The sequence below is a fragment of the Symphalangus syndactylus genome, chromosome 8 (assembly GCF_028878055.3).
Source record: "Symphalangus syndactylus isolate Jambi chromosome 8, NHGRI_mSymSyn1-v2.1_pri, whole genome shotgun sequence".
Lineage (NCBI taxonomy): Eukaryota > Metazoa > Chordata > Mammalia > Primates > Hylobatidae > Symphalangus > Symphalangus syndactylus.
The window spans coordinates 10,033,808-10,060,388 of record NC_072430.2 but is presented as its reverse complement, the minus strand read 5'-3'; positions in this window follow the sequence as shown (position 1 = coordinate 10,060,388).

Sequence of the window (26,581 nt, the reverse complement as noted above, 5' to 3'; positions counted from 1 at the left end):
TGTAGAAAATGCAACTGGACATTTGGAGCGCTAAGAGCGTAGTAGTGGAAAAAGTAATATATTCAAATATAAACTACACAGAAGCATTCTGTGAAACTTCTTTCTGATCTGAGCATTCAGCTAACAGATTTAAACCATACTTTTGATTGAGCAGTTTTGAAACTCTGTGTCTGTAGAAAATGCAACTGGACATTCGTAGCACTAAGTGGGTAATAGTGGAAAAAAGAATATGTTCAAATATAAACTACACAGAAGCATTCTGTGAAACTTCTTTCTGTTCTGTGCATTCAACTAACAGAGTTGAACCTTACTTTTGATTGAGCCGTTCTGAAACACTCTTTCTTTAGAAACTGCAATTGGACATTCTGAGCGCTAAGAGGCCTATATTGGGAAAAAGAATGTCTACAAATAAAAACTACACAGAAGAATTGTGTGAAACTTCTTTCTGTTCTGTTTGTTCAACTAAAAGAGTTGAACCTTAGTTTTGATTGAGCCGTTCTGAAACACTCTTTTTGTAGAAACTGCAATTTGACATTCTGAGCGCTAAGAGGCCTATTTTGGGAAAAATAATATCTTCAAATAAAAACTACACAGAAGCATTGTGTGAAACTTATTTCTGATATGTTCATTAAGCTAACAGACTTAAACCATACTTTTGATTGCGCAGTTCTGAACACTCTTTCTGTAGAAAATGCAAGTGGACATTCGGAGCGCTAAGAGGGTAATAGTGGAAAAAGGAATATATTCAAATATAAACTACACAGTAGCCTTCTGTGAAAATTCTTTCTGTTCTGTGCATTCAACTAACAGAGTTGAACCTTACTTTTGATTCAGCCGTTCTGAAACACTCTTTCTGTAGAAACTGCAATTGGAGATGCTAAGCGCTAAGAGGCCTACATTTTGAAAAAGAATATCTTCAAATAAAAACTACACAGATGCATTCTGTGAAACTTATTTCTGATCTGTAAATTCAGTTAACAGAGATAAAACATATTTTTGATTGAGCAGTTATGAAACACTCTTTTTGTAGAAAATGCAAGTGGAGATTCGGAGCGCTAAGAGGGTAATAGTGGAAAAAGGAATGTCTTCAAATATAAACTACACAGAATCATTCGGTGAAACTTCTTTCTGATCTGTGCATTCAGCTAACAGAGTTAAACCATACTTTTGATTGAGCAGATCTGAACTCTCTTTCTGTAGAAAATGCAACTGGACATTTGGAGCGCTAAGAGAGTAGTAGTTTAAAAAGGAATATATTCAAATATAAACTACACAGAAGCATTCTGTGAAACTTCTTTCTGATCTGAGCATTCAGCTAACAGAGTTAAACCATACTTTTGATTGAGCAGTTTTGAAACACTCTGTCTGTAGAAAATGCAACTGGACATTCGTAGCGCTAAGTGGGTAATAGTGGAAAAAAGAATATGTTCAAATATAAACTACACAGAAGCATTGTATGAAACTTCTTTCTGTTCTGTGCGTTCAACTAACAGAGTTGAACCTTACTTTTGATTGAGCCTTTCTGAAACACTCTTTCTGTAGAAACTGCAATTGGACATTCTGAGCGCTAAGAGGCCTATATTGGGAAAAATAATATCTTCAAATAAAAACTACACAGAAGCATTGTGTGAAACTTATTTCTGATATGTTCATTAAGCTAACAGAGTTAAACCATAATTTTGATTGCGCAGTTCTGAACACTCTTTCTGTAGAAAATGCAAGTGGACATTCGGAGCGCTAAGAGGGTAATAGTGGAAAAAGGAATATATTCAAATATAAACTACACAGTAGCATTCTGTGAAAATACTTTCTGTTCTGTGCATTCAACTAACAGAGTTGAACCTTACTTTTGATTGAGCCGTTCTGAAACACTCTTTCTGTAGAAACTGCAAATGGACATGCTAAGCGCTAAGAGGCCTACATTTTGAAAAAGAATATCTTCAAATAAAAACTACACAGATGCATTCTGTGAAACTTATTTCTGATCTGTAAATTCAGCTAACAGAGTTAAACCATACTTTTGATTGAGCAGTTTTGAAACACTCTGTCTGTAGAAAATGCAACTGGACATTCGTAGCGCTAAGTGGGTAAAAGTGGAAAAAAGAATATGTTCAAATATAAACTACACAGAAGCATTGTATGAAACTTCTTTCTGTTCTGTGCATTCAACTAACAGAGTTGAACCTTACTTTTGATTGAGCCGTTCTGAAACACTCTTTCTGTAGAAACTGCAATTGGACATTCTGAGCGCTAAGAGGCCTATATTGGGAAAAAGAATGTCTACAAATAAAAACTACACAGAAGAATTGTGTGAAACTTCTTTCTGTTCTGTTTGTTCAACTAAAAGAGTTGAACCTTAGTTTTGATTGAGCCGTTCTGAAACACTCTTTCTGTAGAAAATGCAAGTGGAGATTCGGAGCGCTAAGAGGGTAATAGTGGAAAAAGGAATGTCTCCAAATATAAACTACACAGAATCATTCTGTGAAACTTCTTTCTGATCTGTGCATTCAGCTAACAGAGTTAAACCATACTTTTGATTGAGCAGATCTGAACTCTCTTTCTGTAGAAAATGCAACTGGACATTTGGAGCGCTAAGAGCGTAGTAGTGGAAAAAGGAATATATTCAAATATAAACTACACAGAAGCATTCTGTGAAACTTCTTTCTGATCTGAGCATTCAGCTAACAGATTTAAACCATACTTTTGATTGAGCAGTTTTGAAACTCTGTGTCTGTAGAAAATGCAACTGGACATTCGTAGCGCTAAGTGGGTAATAGTGGAAAAAAGAATATGTTCAAATATAAACTACACAGAAGCATTCTGTGAAACTTCTTTCTGTTCTGTGCATTCAACTAACAGAGTTGAACCTTACTTTTGATTGAGCCGTTCTGAAACACTCTTTCTTTAGAAACTGCAATTGGACATTCTGAGCGCTAAGAGGCCTATATTGGGAAAAAGAATGTCTACAAATAAAAACTACACAGAAGAATTGTGTGAAACTTCTTTCTGTTCTGTTTGTTCAACTAAAAGAGTTGAACCTTAGTTTTGATTGAGCCGTTCTGAAACACTCTTTCTGTAGAAAATGCAAGTGGAGATTCGGAGCGCTAAGAGGGTAATAGTGGAAAAAGAAATGTCTCCAAATATAAACTACACAGAATCATTCTGTGAAACTTCTTTCTGATCTGTGCATTCAGCTAACAGAGTTAAACCATACTTTTGATTGAGCAGATCTGAACACTCTTTCTGTAGAAAATGCAACTGGACATTTGGAGCGCTAAGAAAGTAGTAGTGGAAAAAGGAATATATTCAAATATAAACTACACAGAAGCATTCTGTGAAACTTCTTTCTGATCTGAGCATTCAGCTAACAGAGTTAAACCATACTTTTGATTGAGCAGTTTTGACACACTCTGTCTGTATTAAATGCAACTGGACATTCGTAGCGCTAAGTGGGTAATAGTGGAAAAAAGAGTATGTTCAAATATAAACTACACAGAAGCATTGTATGAAACTTCTTTCTGTTCTGTGCATTCAACTAACAGAGTTGAACCTTAGTTTTGATTGAGCCTTTCTGAAACACTCTTTCTGTAGTAACTGCAATTGGACATTCTGAGCGCTAAGAGGCCTCTATTGGGAAAAATAATATCTTCAAATAAAAACTACACAGAAGCATTGTGTGAAACTTATTTCTGATATGTTCATTAAGCTAACAGAGTTAAACCATACTTTTGATTGCACAGTTCTGAACACTCTTTCTGTAGAAAATGTAGGTGGACATTCGGAGCGCTAAGAGGGTAATAGTGGAAAAAGGAATATATTCAAATATAAACTACACAGTAGCATTCTGTGAAAATACTTTCTGTTCTGTGCATTCAACTAACAGAGTTGAACCTTACTTTTGATTGAGCCGTTCTGAAACACTCTTTCTGTAGAAACTGCAATTGGACATGCTAAGCGCTAAGAGGCCTACATTGGGAAAAAGAATATCTTCAAATAAAAACTACACAGATGCATTCTGTGAAACTTATTTCTGATCTGTAAATTCAGTTAACAGAGATAAAACATATTTTTGATTGAGCAGTTATGAAACACTCTTTTTGTAGAAAATGCAAGTGGAGATTCGGAGCGCTAAGAGGGTAATAGTGGAAAAAGGAATGTCTTCAAATATAAACTACACAGAATCATTCGGTGAAACTTCTTTCTGATCTGTGCATTCATCTAACAGAGTTAAACCATACTTTTGATTAAGCAGATCTGAACACTCTTTCTGTAGAAAATGCAACTGGACATTTGGAGCGCTAAGAGCGTAGTAGTGGAAAAAGGAATATATTCAAATATAAACTACACAGAAACATTCTGTGAAACTTCTTTCTGATCTGAGCATTCAGCTAACAGAGTTAAACCATACTTTTGATTGAGCAGTTTTGAAACTCTGTGTCTGTAGAAAATGCAACTGGACATTCGTAGCGCTAAGTGGGTAATAGTGGAAAAAAGAATATGTTCAAATATAAACTACACAGAAGCATTCTGTGAAACTTCTTTCTGTTCTGTGCATTCAACTAACAGATTTGAACCTTACTTTTGATTGAGCCGTTCTGAAACACTCTTTCTGTAGAAACTGCAATTGGACATTCTGAGCGCTAAGAGGCCTATATTGGGAAAAAGAATGTCTACAAATAAAAACTACACAGAAGCATTGTGTGAAACTTCTTTCTGTTCTGTTTGTTCAATTAAAAGAGTTGAACCTTTGTTTTGATTGAGCCGTTCTGAAACACTCTTTCTGTAGAAAATGCAAGTGGAGATTCGGAGCGCTAAGAGGGTAATAGTGGAAAAAGGAATGTCTCCAAATATAAACTACACAGAATCATTCTGTGAAACTTCTTTCTGATCTGTGCATTCAGCTAACAGAGTTAAACCATACTTTTGATTGAGCAGATCTGAACACTCTTTCTGTAGAAAATGCAACTGGACATTTGGAGCGCTAAGAGAGTAGTAGTGGAAAAAGGAATATATTCAAATATAAACTACACAGAAGCATTCTGTGAAACTTCTTTCTGATCTGAGCATTCAGCTAACAGAGTTAAACCATACTTTTGATTGAGCAGTTTTGAAACACTCTGTCTGTAGAAAATGCAACTGGACATTCGTAGCGCTAAGTGGGTAATAGTGGAAAAAAGAGTATGTTCAAATATAAACTACACAGAAGCATTGTATGAAACTTCTTTCTGTTCTGTGCATTCAACTAACAGAGTTGAACCTTACTTTTGATTGAGCCTTTCTGAAACACTCTTTCTGTAGAAACTGCAATTGGACATTCTGAGCGCTAAGAGGCCTCTATTGGGAAATATAATATCTTCAAATAAAAACTACACAGAAGCATTGTGTGAAACTTATTTCTGATATGTTCATTAAGCTAACAGAGTTAAACCATACTTTTGATTGCGCAGTTCTGAAAACTCTTTCTGTAGAAAATGCAAGTGGACCTTCGGAGCGCTAAGAGAGTAATAGTGGAAAAAGGAATATATTCAAATATAAACTACACAGTAGCGTTCTGTGAAAATTCTTTCTGTTCTGTGCATTCAACTAACAGAGTTGAACCTTACTTTTGATTGAGCCGTTCTGAAACACTCTTTCTGTAGAAACTGCAATTGGACATGCTAAGCGCTAAGAGGCCTACATTGGGAAAAAGAATATCTTCAAATAAAAACTACACAGATGCATTCTGTGAAACTTATTTCTGATCTGTCAATTCAGTTAACAGAGATAAAACATATTTTTGATTGAGCAGTTATGAAACACTCTTTTTGTAGAAAATGCAAGTGGAGATTCGGAGCGCTAAGAGGGTAATAGTGGAAAATGGAATGTCTTCAAATATAAACTACACAGAATCATTCGGTGAAACTTCTTTCTGATCTGTGCATTCAGCTAACAGAGTTAAACCATACTTTTGATTGAGCAGATCTGAACTCTCTTTCTGTAGAAAATGCAACTGGACATTTGGAGCGCTAAGAGCGTAGTAGTGGAAAAAGGAATATATTCAAATATAAACTACACAGAAGCATTCTGTGAAACTTCTTTCTGATCTGAGCATTCAGCTAACAGAGTTAAACCGTACTTTTCACTGAGCAGTTTTGAAACACTCTGTAGAAAATGCAACTGGACATTCGTAGCGCTAAGTGTGTAATAGTGGAAAAAAGAATATGTTCAAATATAAACTACACAGAAGCATTGTATGAAACTTCTTTCTGTTCTGTGCATTCAACTAACAGAGTTGAACTTTACTTTTGATTGAGCCGTTCTGAAACACTCTTTCTTTAGAAACTGCAATTGGACATTCTGAGCGCTAAGAGGCCTATATTGGGAAAAAGAATGTCTACAAATAAAAACTACACAGAAGAATTGTGTGAAACTTCTTTCTGTTCTGTTTGTTCAACTAAAAGAGTTGAACCTTAGTTTTGATTGAGCCGTTCTGAAACACTCTTTCTGTAGAAAATTCAAGTGGAGATTCGGAGCGCTAAGAGGGTAATAGTGGAAAAAGGAATGTCTCCAAATATAAACTACACAGAATCATTCTGTGAAACTTCTTTCTGATCTGTGCATTCAGCTAACAGAGTTAAACCATACTTTTGAGTGAGCAGATCTGAACACTCTTTCTGTAGAAAATGCAATTGGACATTTGGAGCGCTAAGAAAGTAGTAGTGGAAAAAGGAATATATTCAAATATAAACTACACAGAAGCATTCTGTGAAACTTCTTTCTGATCTGAGCATTCAGCTAACAGAGTTAAACCATACTTTTGATTGAGCAGTTTTGACACACTCTGTCTGTAGAAAATGCAACTGGACATTCGTAGCGCTAAGTGGGTAATAGTGGAAAAAAGAGTATGTTCAAATATAAACTACACAGAAGCATTGTATGAAACTTCTTTCTGTTCTGTGCATTCAACTAACAGAGTTGAACCTTAGTTTTGATTGAGCCTTTCTGAAACACTCTTTCTGTAGTAACTGCAATTGGACATTCTGAGTGCTAAGAGGCCTCTATTGGGAAAAATAATATCTTCAAATAAAAACTACACAGAAGCATTGTGTGAAACTTATTTCTGATATGTTCATTAAGCTAACAGAGTTAAACCATACTTTTGATTGCGCAGTTCTGAACACTCTTTCTGTAGAAAATGTAGGTGGACATTCGGAGCGCTAAGAGGGTAATAGTGGAAAAAGGAATATATTCAAATATAAAATACACAGTAGCATTCTGTGAAAATTCTTTCTGTTCTGTGCATTCAACTAACAGAGTTGAACCTTACTTTTGATTGAGCCGTTCTGAAACACTCTTTCTGTAGAAACTGCAATTGGACATGCTAAGCGCTAAGAGGCCTACATTGGGAAAAAGAATATCTTCAAATAAAAACTACACAGATGCATTCTGTGAAACTTATTTCTGATCTGTAAATTCAGTTAACAGAGATAAAACATATTTTTGATTGAGCAGTTATGAAACACTCTTTTTGTAGAAAATGCAAGTGGAGATTCGGAGCGCTAAGAGGGTAATAGTGGAAAAAGGAATGTCTTCAAATATAAACTACACAGAATCATTCGGTGAAACTTCTTTCTGATCTGTGCATTCATCTAAGAGAGTTAAACCATACTTTTGATTAAGCAGATCTGAACACTCTTTCTGTAGAAAATGCCACTGGACATTTGGAGCGCTAAGAGCGTAGTAGTGGAAAAAGGAATATATTCAAATATAAACTACACAGAAGCATTCTGTGAAACTTCTTTCTGATCTGAGCATTCAGCTAACAGAGTTAAACCATACTTTTGATTGAGCAGTTTTGAAACTCTGTGTCTGTAGAAAATGCAACTGGACATTCGTAGCGCTAAGTGGGAAATAGTGGAAAAAAGAATATGTTCAAATATAAACTACACAGAAGCATTCTGTGAAACTTCTTTCTGTTCTGTGCATTCAACTAACAGATTTGAACCTTACTTTTGATTGAGCCGTTCTGAAACACTCTTTCTGTAGAAACTGCAATTGGACATTCTGAGCGCTAAGAGGCCTATATTGGGAAAAAGAATGTCTACAAATAAAAACTACACAGAAGCATTGTGTGAAACTTCTTTCTGTTCTGTTTGTTCAATTAAAAGAGTTGAACCTTTGTTTTGATTGAGCCGTTCTGAAACACTCTTTCTGTAGAAAATGCAAGTGGAGATTCGGAGCGCTAAGAGGGTAATAGTGGAAAAAGGAATGTCTCCAAATATAAACTACACAGAATCATTCTGTGAAACTTCTTTCTGATCTGTGCATTCAGCTAACAGAGTTAAACCATACTTTTGATTGCGCAGTTCTGAACACTCTTTCTGTAGAAAATGCAAGTGGACTTTCGGAGCGCTAAGAGGGTAATAGTGGAAAAAGGAATATATTCAAATATAAACTACACAGTAGCATTCTGTGAAAATTCTTTCTGTTCTGTGCATTCAACTAACAGAGTTGAACTTTACTTTTGATTGAGCCGTTCTGAAACACTCTTTCTGTAGAAACTGCAATTGGACATGCTAAGCGCTAAGAGGCCTACATTGGGAAAAAGAATATCTTCAAATAAAAACTACACAGATGCATTCTGTGAAACTTATTTCTGATCTGTAAATTCAGTTAACAGAGATAAAACATATTTTTGATTGAGCAGTTATGAAACACTCTTTTTGTAGAAAATGCAAGTGGAGATACGGAGCGCTAAGTGGGTAATAGTGGAAAAAGGAATGTCTTCAAATATAAACTACACAGAATCATTCGGTGAAACTTCTTTCTGATCTGTGCATTCAGCTAACAGTGTTAAACCATACTTTTGATTGAGCAGATCTGAACACTCCTTCTGTAGAAAATGCAACCGGACATTTGCAGCGCTAAGAGCGTAGTATTGGAAAAAGGAATATATTCAAATATAAACTACACAGAAGCATTCTGTGAAACTTCTTTCTGATCTGAGCATTCAGCTAACAGAGTTAAACCGTACTTTTCACTGAGCAGTTTTGAAACACTCTGTCTGTAGAAAATGCAACTGGACATTCCTAGCGCTAAGTGGGTAATAGTGGAAAAAAGAATATGTTCAAATATAAACTACACAGAAGCATTGTATGAAGCTTCTTTCTGTTCTGTGCATTCAACTAACAGAGTTGAACCTTACTTTTGATTGAGCCGTTCTGAAACACTCTTTCTTTAGAAACTGCAATTGGACATTCTGAGCGCTAAGAGGCCTATATTGGGAAAAAGAATGTCTACAAATAAAAACTACACAGAAGAATTGTGTGAAACTTCTTTCTGTTCTGTTTGTTCAACTAAAAGAGTTGAACCTTAGTTTTGATTGAGCCGTTCTGAAACACTCTTTCTGTAGAAAATGCAAGTGGAGATTCGGAGCGCTAAGAGGGTAATAGTGGAAAAAGGAATGTCTCTAAATATAAACTACACAGAATCATTCTGTGAAACTTCTTTCTGATCTGTGCATTCAGCTAACAGAGTTAAACCATACTTTTGATTGAGCAGATCTGAACACTCTTTCTGTAGAAAATGCAACTGGACATTTGGAGCGCTAAGAAAGTAGTAGTAGAAAATGGAATATATTCAAATATAAAATACACAGAAGCATTCTGTGAAACTTCTTTCTGATCTGAGAATTCAGCTAACAGAGTTAAACCATACTTTTGATTGAGCAGTTTTGACACACTCTGTCTGTAGAAAATGCAACTGGACATTCGTAGCGCTAAGTGGGTAATAGTGGAAAAAAGAGTATGTTCAAATATAAACTACACAGAAGCATTGTATGAAACTTCTTTCTGTTCTGTGCATTCAATTAACAGAGTTGAACCTTAGTTTTGATTGAGCCTTTCTGAAACACTCTTTCTGTAGTAACTGCAATTGGACATTCTGAGCGCTAAGAGGCCTCTATTGGGAAAAATAATATCTTCAAATAAAAACTACACAGAAGCATTGTGTGAAACTTATTTCTGATATGTTCATTAAGCTAACAGAGTTAAACCATACTTTTGATTGCGCAGTTCTGAACACTCTTTCTGTAGAAAATGCAAGTGTACATTCGGAGCGCTAAGAGGGTAATAGTGGAAAAAGGAATATATTCAAATATAAACTACACAGTAGCATTCTGTGAAAATTCTTTCTGTTCTGTGCATTCAACTAACAGAGTTGAACCTTACTTTTGATTGAGCCGTTCTGAAACACTCTTTCTGTAGAAACTGCAATTGGACATGCTAAGCGCTAAGAGGCCTACATTGGGAAAAAGAATATCTTCAAATAAAAACTACACAGATGCATTCTGTGAAACTTATTTCTGATCTGTAAATTCAGTTAACAGAGATAAAACATATTTTTGATTGAGCAGTTATGAAACACTCTTTTTGTAGAAAATGCAAGTGGAGATACGGAGCGCTAAGAGGGTAATAGTGGAAAAAGGAATGTCTTCAAATATAAACTACACAGAATCATTCGGTGAAACTTCTTTCTGATCTGTGCATTCAGCTAACAGTGTTAAACCATACTTTTGATTGAGCAGATCTGAACACTCTTTCTGTAGAAAATGCAACTGGACATTTGCAGCGCTAAGAGCGTAGTAGTGGAAAAAGGAATATATTCAAATATAAACTACACAGAAGCATTCTGTGAAACTTCTTTCTGATCTGAGCATTCAGCTAACAGAGTTAAACCGTACTTTTCACTGAGCAGTTTTGAAACACTCTGTCTGTAGAAAATGCAACTGGACATTCGTAGCGCTAAGTGTGTAATAGTGGAAAAAAGAATATGTTCAAATATAAACTACACAGAAGCATTGTATGAAACTTCTTTCTGTTCTGTGCATTCAACTAACAGAGTTGAACCTTACTTTTGATTGAGCCGTTCTGAAACACTCTTTCTTTAGAAACTGCAATTGGACATTCTGAGCGCTAAGAGGCCTATATTGGGAAAAAGAATGTCTACAAATAAAAACTACACAGAAGAATTGTGTGAAACTTCTTTCTGTTCTGTTTGTTCAACTAAAAGAGTTGAACCTTAGTTTTGATTGAGCCGTTCTGAAACACTCTTTCTGTAGAAAATGCAATTGGACATTCTGAGCGCTAAGAGGCCTACATTGGGAAAAATAATATCTTCAAATAAAAACTACACAGAAGCATTGTGTGAAACTTATTTCTGATATGTTCATTAAGCTAACAGAGTTAAACCATACTTTTGATTGCGCAGTTCTGAACACTCTTTCTGTAGAAAATGCAAGTGGACATTCGGTGCGCTAAGAGGGTAATAGTGGAAAAAGGAATATATTCAAATATAAACTACACAGTAGCATTCTGTGAAAATTCTTTCTGTTCTGTGCATTCAACTAACAGAGTTGAACCTTACTTTTGATTGAGCCGTTCTGAAACACTCTTTCTGTAGAAACTGCAATTGGACATGCTAAGCGCTAAGAGGCCTACATTGGGAAAAAGAATATCTTCAAATAAAAACTACACAGATGCATTCTGTGAAACTTATTTCTGATCTGTAAATTCAGTTAACAGAGATAAAACATATTTTTGATTGAGCAGTTATGAAACACTCTTTTTGTAGAAAATGCAAGTGGAGATTCGGAGCGCTAAGAGGGTAATAGTGGAAAAAGGAATGTCTTCAAATATAAACTACACAGAATCATTCGGTGAAACTTCTTTCTGATCTGTGCATTCAGCTAACAGAGTTAAACCATACTTTTGATTAAGCAGATCTGAACACTCTTTCTGTAGAAAATGCAACTGGACATTTGGAGCGCTAAGAGCGTAGTAGTGGAAAAAGTAATATATTCAAATATAAACTACACAGAAGCATTCTGTGAAACTTCTTTCTGATCTGAGCATTCAGCTAACAGATTTAAACCATACTTTTGATTGAGCAGTTTTGAAACTCTGTGTCTGTAGAAAATGCAACTGGACATTCGTAGCACTAAGTGGGTAATAGTGGAAAAAAGAATATGTTCAAATATAAACTACACAGAAGCATTCTGTGAAACTTCTTTCTGTTCTGTGCATTCAACTAACAGAGTTGAACCTTACTTTTGATTGAGCCGTTCTGAAACACTCTTTCTTTAGAAACTGCAATTGGACATTCTGAGCGCTAAGAGGCCTATATTGGGAAAAAGAATGTCTACAAATAAAAACTACACAGAAGAATTGTGTGAAACTTCTTTCTGTTCTGTTTGTTCAACTAAAAGAGTTGAACCTTAGTTTTGATTGAGCCGTTCTGAAACACTCTTTTTGTAGAAACTGCAATTTGACATTCTGAGCGCTAAGAGGCCTATTTTGGGAAAAATAATATCTTCAAATAAAAACTACACAGAAGCATTGTGTGAAACTTATTTCTGATATGTTCATTAAGCTAACAGACTTAAACCATACTTTTGATTGCGCAGTTCTGAACACTCTTTCTGTAGAAAATGCAAGTGGACATTCGGAGCGCTAAGAGGGTAATAGTGGAAAAAGGAATATATTCAAATATAAACTACACAGTAGCCTTCTGTGAAAATTCTTTCTGTTCTGTGCATTCAACTAACAGAGTTGAACCTTACTTTTGATTCAGCCGTTCTGAAACACTCTTTCTGTAGAAACTGCAATTGGAGATGCTAAGCGCTAAGAGGCCTACATTTTGAAAAAGAATATCTTCAAATAAAAACTACACAGATGCATTCTGTGAAACTTATTTCTGATCTGTAAATTCAGTTAACAGAGATAAAACATATTTTTGATTGAGCAGTTATGAAACACTCTTTTTGTAGAAAATGCAAGTGGAGATTCGGAGCGCTAAGAGGGTAATAGTGGAAAAAGGAATGTCTTCAAATATAAACTACACAGAATCATTCGGTGAAACTTCTTTCTGATCTGTGCATTCAGCTAACAGAGTTAAACCATACTTTTGATTGAGCAGATCTGAACTCTCTTTCTGTAGAAAATGCAACTGGACATTTGGAGCGCTAAGAGAGTAGTAGTTTAAAAAGGAATATATTCAAATATAAACTACACAGAAGCATTCTGTGAAACTTCTTTCTGATCTGAGCATTCAGCTAACAGAGTTAAACCATACTTTTGATTGAGCAGTTTTGAAACACTCTGTCTGTAGAAAATGCAACTGGACATTCGTAGCGCTAAGTGGGTAATAGTGGAAAAAAGAATATGTTCAAATATAAACTACACAGAAGCATTGTATGAAACTTCTTTCTGTTCTGTGCGTTCAACTAACAGAGTTGAACCTTACTTTTGATTGAGCCTTTCTGAAACACTCTTTCTGTAGAAACTGCAATTGGACATTCTGAGCGCTAAGAGGCCTATATTGGGAAAAATAATATCTTCAAATAAAAACTACACAGAAGCATTGTGTGAAACTTATTTCTGATATGTTCATTAAGCTAACAGAGTTAAACCATAATTTTGATTGCGCAGTTCTGAACACTCTTTCTGTAGAAAATGCAAGTGGACATTCGGAGCGCTAAGAGGGTAATAGTGGAAAAAGGAATATATTCAAATATAAACTACACAGTAGCATTCTGTGAAAATACTTTCTGTTCTGTGCATTCAACTAACAGAGTTGAACCTTACTTTTGATTGAGCCGTTCTGAAACACTCTTTCTGTAGAAACTGCAAATGGACATGCTAAGCGCTAAGAGGCCTACATTTTGAAAAAGAATATCTTCAAATAAAAACTACACAGATGCATTCTGTGAAACTTATTTCTGATCTGTAAATTCAGCTAACAGAGTTAAACCATACTTTTGATTGAGCAGTTTTGAAACACTCTGTCTGTAGAAAATGCAACTGGACATTCGTAGCGCTAAGTGGGTAAAAGTGGAAAAAAGAATATGTTCAAATATAAACTACACAGAAGCATTGTATGAAACTTCTTTCTGTTCTGTGCATTCAACTAACAGAGTTGAACCTTACTTTTGATTGAGCCGTTCTGAAACACTCTTTCTGTAGAAACTGCAATTGGACATTCTGAGCGCTAAGAGGCCTATATTGGGAAAAAGAATGTCTACAAATAAAAACTACACAGAAGAATTGTGTGAAACTTCTTTCTGTTCTGTTTGTTCAACTAAAAGAGTTGAACCTTAGTTTTGATTGAGCCGTTCTGAAACACTCTTTCTGTAGAAAATGCAAGTGGAGATTCGGAGCGCTAAGAGGGTAATAGTGGAAAAAGGAATGTCTCCAAATATAAACTACACAGAATCATTCTGTGAAACTTCTTTCTGATCTGTGCATTCAGCTAACAGAGTTAAACCATACTTTTGATTGAGCAGATCTGAACTCTCTTTCTGTAGAAAATGCAACTGGACATTTGGAGCGCTAAGAGCGTAGTAGTGGAAAAAGGAATATATTCAAATATAAACTACACAGAAGCATTCTGTGAAACTTCTTTCTGATCTGAGCATTCAGCTAACAGATTTAAACCATACTTTTGATTGAGCAGTTTTGAAACTCTGTGTCTGTAGAAAATGCAACTGGACATTCGTAGCGCTAAGTGGGTAATAGTGGAAAAAAGAATATGTTCAAATATAAACTACACAGAAGCATTCTGTGAAACTTCTTTCTGTTCTGTGCATTCAACTAACAGAGTTGAACCTTACTTTTGATTGAGCCGTTCTGAAACACTCTTTCTTTAGAAACTGCAATTGGACATTCTGAGCGCTAAGAGGCCTATATTGGGAAAAAGAATGTCTACAAATAAAAACTACACAGAAGAATTGTGTGAAACTTCTTTCTGTTCTGTTTGTTCAACTAAAAGAGTTGAACCTTAGTTTTGATTGAGCCGTTCTGAAACACTCTTTCTGTAGAAAATGCAAGTGGAGATTCGGAGCGCTAAGAGGGTAATAGTGGAAAAAGAAATGTCTCCAAATATAAACTACACAGAATCATTCTGTGAAACTTCTTTCTGATCTGTGCATTCAGCTAACAGAGTTAAACCATACTTTTGATTGAGCAGATCTGAACACTCTTTCTGTAGAAAATGCAACTGGACATTTGGAGCGCTAAGAAAGTAGTAGTGGAAAAAGGAATATATTCAAATATAAACTACACAGAAGCATTCTGTGAAACTTCTTTCTGATCTGAGCATTCAGCTAACAGAGTTAAACCATACTTTTGATTGAGCAGTTTTGACACACTCTGTCTGTAGAAAATGCAACTGGACATTCGTAGCGCTAAGTGGGTAATAGTGGAAAAAAGAGTATGTTCAAATATAAACTACACAGAAGCATTGTATGAAACTTCTTTCTGTTCTGTGCATTCAACTAACAGAGTTGAACCTTAGTTTTGATTGAGCCTTTCTGAAACACTCTTTCTGTAGTAACTGCAATTGGACATTCTGAGCGCTAAGAGGCCTCTATTGGGAAAAATAATATCTTCAAATAAAAACTACACAGAAGCATTGTGTGAAACTTATTTCTGATATGTTCATTAAGCTAACAGAGTTAAACCATACTTTTGATTGCACAGTTCTGAACACTCTTTCTGTAGAAAATGTAGGTGGACATTCGGAGCGCTAAGAGGGTAATAGTGGAAAAAGGAATATATTCAAATATAAACTACACAGTAGCATTCTGTGAAAATACTTTCTGTTCTGTGCATTCAACTAACAGAGTTGAACCTTACTTTTGATTGAGCCGTTCTGAAACACTCTTTCTGTAGAAACTGCAATTGGACATGCTAAGCGCTAAGAGGCCTACATTGGGAAAAAGAATATCTTCAAATAAAAACTACACAGATGCATTCTGTGAAACTTATTTCTGATCTGTAAATTCAGTTAACAGAGATAAAACATATTTTTGATTGAGCAGTTATGAAACACTCTTTTTGTAGAAAATGCAAGTGGAGATTCGGAGCGCTAAGAGGGTAATAGTGGAAAAAGGAATGTCTTCAAATATAAACTACACAGAATCATTCGGTGAATCTTCTTTCTGATCTGTGCATTCATCTAACAGAGTTAAACCATACTTTTGATTAAGCAGATCTGAACACTCTTTCTGTAGAAAATGCAACTGGACATTTGGAGCGCTAAGAGCGTAGTAGTGGAAAAAGGAATATATTCAAATATAAACTACACAGAAACATTCTGTGAAACTTCTTTCTGATCTGAGCATTCAGCTAACAGAGTTAAACCATACTTTTGATTGAGCAGTTTTGAAACTCTGTGTCTGTAGAAAATGCAACTGGACATTCGTAGCGCTAAGTGGGTAATAGTGGAAAAAAGAATATGTTCAAATATAAACTACACAGAAGCATTCTGTGAAACTTCTTTCTGTTCTGTGCATTCAACTAACAGATTTGAACCTTACTTTTGATTGAGCCGTTCTGAAACACTCTTTCTGTAGAAACTGCAATTGGACATTCTGAGCGCTAAGAGGCCTATATTGGGAAAAAGAATGTCTACAAATAAAAACTACACAGAAGCATTGTGTGAAACTTCTTTCTGTTCTGTTTGTTCAATTAAAAGAGTTGAACCTTTGTTTTGATTGAGCCGTTCTTAAACACTCTTTCTGTAGAAAATGCAAGTGGAGATTCGGAGCGCTAAGAGGGTAATAGTGGAAAAAGCAATGTCTCCAAATATAAACTACACAGAATCATTCTGTGAAACTTCTTTCTGATCTGTGCATTCAGCTAACAGAGTTAAACCATACTTTTGATTGAGCAGATCTGAACACTCTTTCTGTAGAAAATGCAACTGGACATTTGGAGCGCTAAGAGAGTAGTAGTGGAAAAAGGAATATATTCAAATATAAACTACACAGAAGCATTCTGTGAAACTTCTTTCTGATCTGAGCATTCAGCTAACAGAGTTAAACCATACTTTTGATTGAGCAGTTTTGAAACACTCTGTCTGTAGAAAATGCAACTGGACATTCGTAGCGCTAAGTGGGTAATAGTGGAAAAAAGAGTATGTTCAAATATAAACTACACAGAAGCATTGTATGAAACTTCTTTCTGTTCTGTGCATTCAACTAACAGAGTTGAACCTTACTTTTGATTGAGCCTTTCTGAAACACTCTTTCTGTAGAAACTGCAATTGGACATTCTGAGCGCTAAGAGGCCTCTATTGGGAAATATAATATCTTCAAATAAAAACTACACAGAAGCATTGTGTGAAACTTATTTCTGATATGTTCATTAAGCTAACAGAGTTAAACCATACTTTTGATTGCGCAGTTCTGAAAACTCTTTCTGTAGAAAATGCAAGTGGACCTTCGGAGCGCTAAGAGAGTAATAGTGGAAAAAGGAATATATTCAAATATAAACTACACAGTAGCGTTCTGTGAAAATTCTTTCTGTTCTGTGCATTCAACTAACAGAGTTGAACCTTACTTTTGATTGAGCCGTTCTGAAACACTCTTTCTGTAGAAACTGCAATTGGACATGCTAAGCGCTAAGAGGCCTACATTGGGAAAAAGAATATCTTCAAATAAAAACTACACAGATGCATTCTGTGAAACTTATTTCTGATCTGTCAATTCAGTTAACAGAGATAAAACATATTTTTGATTGAGCAGTTATGAAACACTCTTTTTGTAGAAAATGCAAGTGGAGATTCGGAGCGCTAAGAGGGTAATAGTGGAAAATGGAATGTCTTCAAATATAAACTACACAGAATCATTCGGTGAAACTTCTTTCTGATCTGTGCATTCAGCTAACAGAGTTAAACCATACTTTTGATTGAGCAGATCTGAACACTCTTTCTGTAGAAAATGCAACTGGACATTTGGAGCGCTAAGAGCGTAGTAGTGGAAAAAGGAATATATTCAAATATAAACCACACAGAAGCATTCTGTGAAACTTCTTTCTGATCTGAGCAATCAGCTAACAGAGTTAAATGATACTTTTGATTGAGCAGTTTTGAAACACTCTGTCTGTAGAAAATGCAACTGGACATTCGTAGCGCTAAGTGGGTAATAGTGGAAAAAAGAATATGTTCAAATATAAACTACACAGAAGCATTCTGTGAAACTTCTTTCTGTTCTGTGCATTCAACTAACAGAGTTGAACCTTACTTTTGATTGAGCCGTTCTGAAACACTCTTTCTGTAGAAACTGCAATTGGACATTCTGAGCGCTAAGAAGCCTATATTGGGAAAAAGAATGTCTACAAATAAAAACTACACAGAAGAATTGTGTGAAACTTCTTTCTGTTCTGTTTGTTCAAATAAAAGAGTTGAACCTTTGTTTTCATTGAGCCGTTCTGAAACACTCTTTCTGTAGAAAATGCAAGTGGAGATTCGGAGCGCTAAGAGAGTAGTAGTGGAAAAAGGAATATATTCAAATATAAACTACACAGAATCATTCGGTGAAACTTCTTTCTGATCTGTGCATTCAGCTAACAGAGTTAAACCATACTTTTGATTGAGCAGATCTGAACACTCTTTCTGTAGAAAATGCAACTGGACATTTGGAGCGCTAAGAGCGTAGCAGTGGAAAATGAAATATATTCAAATATAAACTACACAGAAGCATTCTGTGAAACTTCTTTCTGATCTGAGCATTCAGCTGACAGAGTTAAACCATACTTTTGATTGAGCAGTTTTGAAACACTCTGTCTGTAGAAAATGCAACTGGACATTCGTAGCGCTAAGTGGGTAATAGTGGAAAACAGAATATGTTCAAATATAAACTACACAGAAGCATTGTATGAAACTTCATTCTGTTCTGTGCATTCAACTAACAGAGTTGAACCTTACTTTTGATTGAGCCGTTCTGAAACACTCTTTCTGTAGAAACTTCAATTAGACATTCTGAGCGCTAAGAGGCCTATATTGGGATAAAGAATGTCTACAAATAAAAACTACACAGAAAGATTGTATGAAACTTCATTCTGTTCTGTTTGTTCAACTAAAAGAGTTGAACCTTAGTTTTGATTGAGCCGTTCTGAAACACTCTTTCTGTAGAAAATGCAAGTGGAGATTCGGAGCGCTAAGAGGGTAATAGTGGAAAAAGGAATGTCTCCAAATATAAACTACACAGAATCATTCTGTGAAACTTCTTTCTGATCTGTGCATTCAGCTAACAGGGTTAAACCATACTTTTGATTGAGCAGATCTGAACACTCTTTCTGTAGAAAATGCAACTGGACATTTGGAGCGCTAAGAGAGTAGTAGTGGAAAAATGAATATATTCAAATATAAACTACACAGAAGCATTCTGTGAAACTTCTTTCTGATCTGAGCATTCAGCTAACAGAGTTAAACCATACTTTTGATTGAGCAGTTTTGAAACACTCTGTCTGTAGAAAATGCACCTGGACATTCGTAGCGCTAAGTGGGTAATAGTGGAAAAAAGAATATGTTCAAATATAAACTACACAGAAGCATTGTATGAAACTTCTTTCAGTTCTGTGCATTCAACTAACAGAGTTGAAACTTACTTTTGATTGAGCCTTTCTGAAACACTCTTTCTGTAGAAACTGCAATTGGACATTCTGAGCGCTAAGAGGCCTCTATTGGGAAAAATAATATCTTCAAATAAAAACTACACAGAAGCATTGTGTGAAACTTATTTCTGATATGTTCATTAAGCTAACAGAGTTAAACCATACTTTTGATTGCGCAGTTCTGAACACTCTTTCTGTAGAAAATGCAAGTGGACATTCGGAGCGCTAAGAGGGTAATAGTGGAAAAAGGAATATATTCAAATATAAACTACACAGTAGCATTCTGTGAAAATTCTTTCTGTTCTGTGCATTCAACTAACGGAGTTGAACCTTACTTTTGATTGAGCCGTTCTGAAACACTCTTTCTGTAGAAACCGCAATTGGACATGCTAAGCGCTAAGAGGCCTACATTGGGAAAAAGAATATCTTCAAATAAAAACTACACAGATGCATTCTGTGAAACTTATTTCTGATCTGTAAATTCAGTTAACAGAGATAAAACATATTTTTGATTGAGCAGTTATGAAACACTCTTTTTGTAGAAAATGCAAGTGGAGATTCGGAGCGCTAAGTGGGTAATAGTGGAAAAAGGAATGTCTTCAAATATAAACTACACAGAATCATTCGGTGAAACTTCTTTCTGATCTGTGCATTCAGCTAACAGAGTTAAACCATACTTTTGATTGAGCAGATCTGAACACTCTTTCTGTAGAAAATGCAACTGGACATTTGGAGCGCTAAGAGCGTAGTAGTGGAAAAAGGAATATATTCAAATATAAACTACACAGAAGCATTCTGTGAAACTTCTTTCTGATCTGAGCATTCAGCTAACAGAGTTAAACCATACTTTTGATTGAGCAGTTTTCAAACATTCTGTCTGTAGAAAATGCAACTGGACATTCGTAGCGCTAAGTGGGTAATAGTGGAAAAAAGAATATGTTCAAATACAAACTACACAGAAGCATTGTATGAAACTTCTTTCTGTTCTGTGCATTCAACTAACAGAGTTGAACCTTACTTTTGATTGAGCCGTTCTGAAACACTCTTTCTGTAGAAACTGCAATTGGACATTCTGAGCGCTAAGAGGCCTATATTGGGAAAAAGAACGTCTACAAATAAAAACTACACAGAAGAATTGTGTGAAACTTCTTTCTGTTCTATTTGTTCAACTAAAAGAGTTGAACCTTAGTTTTGATTGCGCAGTTCTGAACACTCTTTCTGTAGAAAATGCAAGTGGACATTCGGAGCGCTAAGAGGGTAATAGTGGAAAAAGGAATATATTCAAATATAAACTACACAGTAGCATTCTGTGAAAATTCTTTCTGTTCTGTGCATTCCACTAACAGAGTTGAACCTTACTTTTGATTGAGCCGTTCTGAAACACTCTTTCTGTAGAAACTGCACTTGGACATCTTAAGCGCTAAGAGGCCTACATTGGGAAAAAGAATATCTTCAAATAAAAACTACACAGATGCATTCTGTGAAACTTATTTCTGATCTGTAAATTCAGTTAACAGAGATAAAACATATTTTTGATTGAGCAGTTATGAAACACTCTTTTTGTAGAAAATGCAAGTGGAGATTCGGAGCGCTAAGAGGGTAATAGTGGAAAAAGGAATGTCTTCAAATATAAACTACGCAGAATCATTCGGTGAAACTTCTTTCTGATCTGTGCATTCAGCTAACAGAGTTAAACCATACTTTTGATTGAGCAGATCTGAACACTCTTTCTGTAGAAAATGCAACTGGACATTTGGAGCGCTAAGATCGTAGTAGTGGAAAAAGGAATATATTCAAATATAAACTACACAGAAGCATTCTGTGAAACTTCTTTCTGATCTGAGCATTCAGCTAACAGAGTTAAACCATACTTTTGATTGAGCAGTTTTGAAACACTCTGTCTGTAGAAAATGCAACTGGACATTCGTAGCGCTAAGTGGGTAATAGTGGAAAAAAGAATATGTTCAAATATAAACTACACAGAAGCATTGTATGAAACTTCTTTCTGTTCTGTGCATTCAACTAACAGAGTTGAACCTTACTTTTGACTGAGCCGTTCTGAAACACTCTTTCTGTAGAAACTGCAATTGGACATTCTGAGCGCTAAGAGGCCCATATTGGGAAAAAGAATGTCTACAAAAAAAAACTACACAGAAGAATTTTGTGAAACTACTTTCTGTTCTGTTTGTTCAACTAAAAGACTTGAACCTTAGTTATGATTGAGCCGTTCTGAAACACTCTTTCTGTAGAAAATGCAAGTGGAAATTCAGAGCGCTAAGAGGGTAATAGTGGAAAAAGGAATGTCTTCAAATATAAACTACACAGAATCATTCGTGAAACTTTTTTCTGATCTGTGCATTCAGCTAACAGAGTTAAACCGTACTTTTGATTGAGCAGATCTGAACACTCTTTCTGTTGAAAATGCAACTGGACATTTGGAGCGCTAAGCGCGTATTAGTGGAAAAAGGAATATATTCAAATATAAACTACACAGTAGCATTCTGTGAAAACTCTTTCTGTTCTGTGCATTCAGCTAACAGAGTTGAACCTTACTTTGATTGAGCCGTTCTGAAACACTCTTTCTGTAGAATCTGCAATTGGACATGCTAAGCGCTAAGGGGCCTACATTGGGAAAAAGAATATCTTCAAATAAAAACTACACAGATGCATTCTGTGAAACTTATTTCTGATCTGTAAATTCAGTTAACAGAGATAAAACATATTTTTGATTGAGCAGTTATGAAACACTCTTTTTGTAGAAAATGCAAGTGGAGATTCGGAGCGCTAAGAGGGTAATAGTGGAAAAAGGAATGTCTCCAAATATAAACTACACAGAATCATTCTGTGAAACTTCTTTCTGATTTGTGCATTCAGCTAACAGAGTTAAGCCATACTTTTGATTCAGCAGATCTGAACACTCTTTCTGTAGAAAATGCAACTGGACATTTGGAGCGCTAAGAGCGTAGTAGTGGAAAAAGTAATATATTCAAATATAAACTACACAGAAGCATTCTGTGAAACTTCTTTCTGATCTGAGCATTCAGCTAACAGAGTTAAACCATACTTTTGATTGAGCAGTTTTGAAACACTCTGTCTGTAGAAAATGCAACTGGACATTCGTAGCGCTAAGTGTGTAATAGTGGAAAAAAGAATATGTTCAAATATAAACTACACAGAAGCATTGTATGAAACTTCTTTCTGTTCTGTGCATTCAACTAACAGAGTTGAACCTTACTTTTGATTGAGCCGTTCTGAAACACTCTTTCTGTAGAAACTGCAATTGGACATTCTGAGCGCTAAGAGGCCTATATTGGGAAAAAGAATGTCTACAAATAAAAACTACACAGAAGAATTGTGTGAAACTTCTTTCTGTTTTGTTTGTTCAACTAAAAGAGTTGAACCTTAGTTTTTATTGAGCCGTTCTGAAACACTCTTTCTGTAGAAAATGCAAGTGGAGATTCGGTGCGCTAAGAGGGTAATAGTGGAAAAAGGAATGTCTTCAAATATAAACTACACAGAATCATTCTGTGAAACTTCTTTCTGATCTGTGCATTCAGCTAACAGAGTTAAACCATACTTTTGATTGAGCAGATCTGAACACTCTTTCTGTAGAAAATGCAACTGGACATTTGGAGTGCTAAGAGAGTAGTAGTGGAAAAAGGAATATATTCAAATATAAACTACACAGAAGCATTCTGTGAAACTTCTTTCTGATCTGAGCATTCAGCTAACAGAGTTAAACCATACTTTTGATTGAGCAGTTTTGAAACACTCTGTCTGTAGAAAATGCAACTGGACATTCGTAGCGCTAAGTGGGTAATAGTGGAAAAAAGAATATGTTCAAATATGAACAACACAGAAGCATTGTATGAAACTTCTTTCTGTTCTGTGCATTCAACTAACAGAGTTGAACCTTACTTTTGATTGAGCCTTTCTGAAACACTCTTTCTGTAGAAACTGCAATTGGACATTCTGAGCGCTAAGAGGCCTCTATTGGGAAAAATAATATCTTCAAATAAAAACTACACATAAGCATGGTGTGAAACTTATTTCTGATATGTTCATTAAGCTAACAGAGTTAAACCATACTTTTGATTGCGCAGTTCTGAACACTCTTTCTGTAGAAAATGCAAGTGGACATTCGGAGCGCTAAGAGGGTAATAGTGGAAAAAGGAATATATTCAAATATAAACTACACAGTAGCATTCTGTGAAAATTCTTTCTGTTCTGTGCATTCAACTAACAGAGTTGAACCTTACTTTTGATTGAGCCGTTCTGAAACACTCTTTCTGTAGAAACTGCAATTGGACATTCTGAGTGCTAAGAGACCTCTATTGGGAAAAATAATATCTTCAAATAAAAACTACACAGAAGCATTGTGTGAAACTTATTTCTGATATGTTCATTAAGCTAACAGAGTTAAACCATACTTTTGATTGCGCAGTTCTGAACACTCTTTCTGTAGAAAATGCAAGTGGACATTCGGAGCGCTAAGAGGGTAATAGTGGAAAAAGGAATATATTCAAATATAAACTACACGGTAGCATTCTGTGAAAATTCTTTCTGTTCTGTGCATTCAACTAACAGAGTTGAACCTTACTTTTGATTGAGCCGTTCTGAAACACTCTTTCTGTAGAAACTGCAATTGGACATGCTAAGCGCTAAGAGGCCTACATTGGGAAAAAGAATATCTTCAAATAAAAACTACACAGATGCATTCTGTGAAACTTATTTCTGATCTGTAAATTCAGTTAACAGATATAAAACATATTTTTGATTGAGCAGTTATGAAACACTCTTTTTGTAGAAAATGCAAGTGGAGATTCGGAGCGCTAAGAGGGTAACAGTGGAAAAAGGAATGTCTTCAAATATAAACTACACAGAATCATTCGGTGAAACTTCTTTCTGATCTGTGCATTCAGCCAACAGAGTTAAACCATACTTTTGATTGAGCAGATCTGAACACTCTTTCTGTAGAAAATGCAACTGGACATTTGGAGCGCTAAGAGCGTAGTAGTGGAAAAAGGAATATATTCAAATATAAACTACACAGAAGCATTCTGTGAAACTTCTTTCTGATCTGGGCATTGAGCTAACAGAGTTAAACCATACTTTTGATTGAGCAGTTTTGAAACACTCTGTCTGTAGAAAATGCAACTGGACATTCGTAGCGCTAAGTGGGTAATAGTGGAAAAAAGAATATGTCCAAATATAAACTACACAGAAGCATTGTATGAATCTTCTTTCTGTTCTGTGCATTCAACTAACAGAGTTGAACCTTACTTTTGATTGAGCCGTTCTGAAACACTCTTTCTGTAGAAACTGCAATTGGACATTCTGAGCGCTAAGAGGCCTATATTGGGAAAAAGAATGTCTACAAATAAAAACTACACAGAAGAATTGTGTGAAACTTCTTTCTGTTCTGTTTGTTCAACTAAAAGAGTTGAACCTTAGTTTTTATTGAGCCGTTCTGAAACACTCTTTCTGTAGAAAATGCAAGTGGAGATTCGGTGCGCTAAGAGGGTAATAGTGGAAAAAGGAATGTCTTCAAATATAAACTACACAGAATCATTCTGTGAAACTTCTTTCTGATCTGTGCATTCAGCTAACAGAGTTAAACCATACTTTTGATTGAGCAGATCTGAACACTCTTTCTGTAGAAAATGCAACTGGACATTTGGAGTGCTAAGAGAGTAGTAGTGGAAAAAGGAATATATTCAAATATAAACTACACAGAAGCATTCTGTGAAACTTCTTTCTGATCTGAGCATTCAGCTAACAGAGTTAAACCATACTTTTGATTGAGCAGTTTTGAAACACTCTGTCTGTAGAAAATGCAACTGGACATTCGTAGCGCTAAGTGGGTAATAGTGGAAAAAAGAATATGTTCAAATATGAACAACACAGAAGCATTGTATGAAACTTCTTTCTGTTCTGTGCATTCAACTAACAGAGTTGAACCTTACATTTGATTGAGCCTTTCTGAAACACTCTTTCTGTAGAAACTGCAATTGGACATTCTGAGCGCTAAGAGGCCTCTATTGGGAAAAATAATATCTTCAAATAAAAACTACACATAAGCATTGTGTGAAACTTATTTCTGATATGTTCATTAAGCTAACAGAGTTAAACCATACTTTTGATTGCGCAGTTCTGAACACTCTTTCTGTAGAAAATGCAAGTGGACATTCGGAGCGCTAAGAGGGTAATAGTGGAAAAAGGAATATATTCAAATATAAACTACACAGTAGCATTCTGTGAAAATTCTTTCTGTTCTGTGCATTCAACTAACAGAGTTGAACCTTACTTTTGATTGAGCCGTTCTGAAACACTCTTTCTGTAGAAACTGCAATTGGACATTCTGAGTGCTAAGAGACCTCTATTGGGAAAAATAATATCTTCAAATAAAAACTACACAGAAGCATTGTGTGAAACTTATTTCTGATATGTTCATTAAGCTAACAGAGTTAAACCATACTTTTGATTGCGCAGTTCTGAACACTCTTTCTGTAGAAAATGCAAGTGGACATTCGGAGCGCTAAGAGGGTAATAGTGGAAAAAGGAATATATTCAAATATAAACTACACAGTAGCATTCTGTGAAAATTCTTTCTGTTCTGTGCATTCAACTAACAGAGTTGAACCTTACTTTTGATTGAGCCGTTCTGAAACACTCTTTCTGTAGAAACTGCAATTGGACATTCTGAGCGCTAAGAGGCCTATATTGGGAAAAAGAATGTCTACAAATAAAAACTACACAGAAGAATTGTGTGAAACTTCTTTCTGTTCTGTTTGTTCAACTAAAAGAGTTGAACCTTAGTTTTTATTGAGCCGTTCTGAAACACTCTTTCTGTAGAAAATGCAAGTGGAGATTCGGTGCGCTAAGAGGGTAATAGTGGAAAAAGGAATGTCTTCAAATATAAACTACACAGAATCATTCTGTGAAACTTCTTTCTGATCTGTGCATTCAGCTAACAGACTTAAACCATACTTTTGATTGAGCAGATCTGAACACTCTTTCTGTACAAAATGCAACTGGACATTTGGAGTGCTAAGAGAGTAGTAGTGGAAAAAGGAATATATTCAAATATAAACTACACAGAAGCATTCTGTGAAACTTCTTTCTGATCTGAGCATTCAGCTAACAGA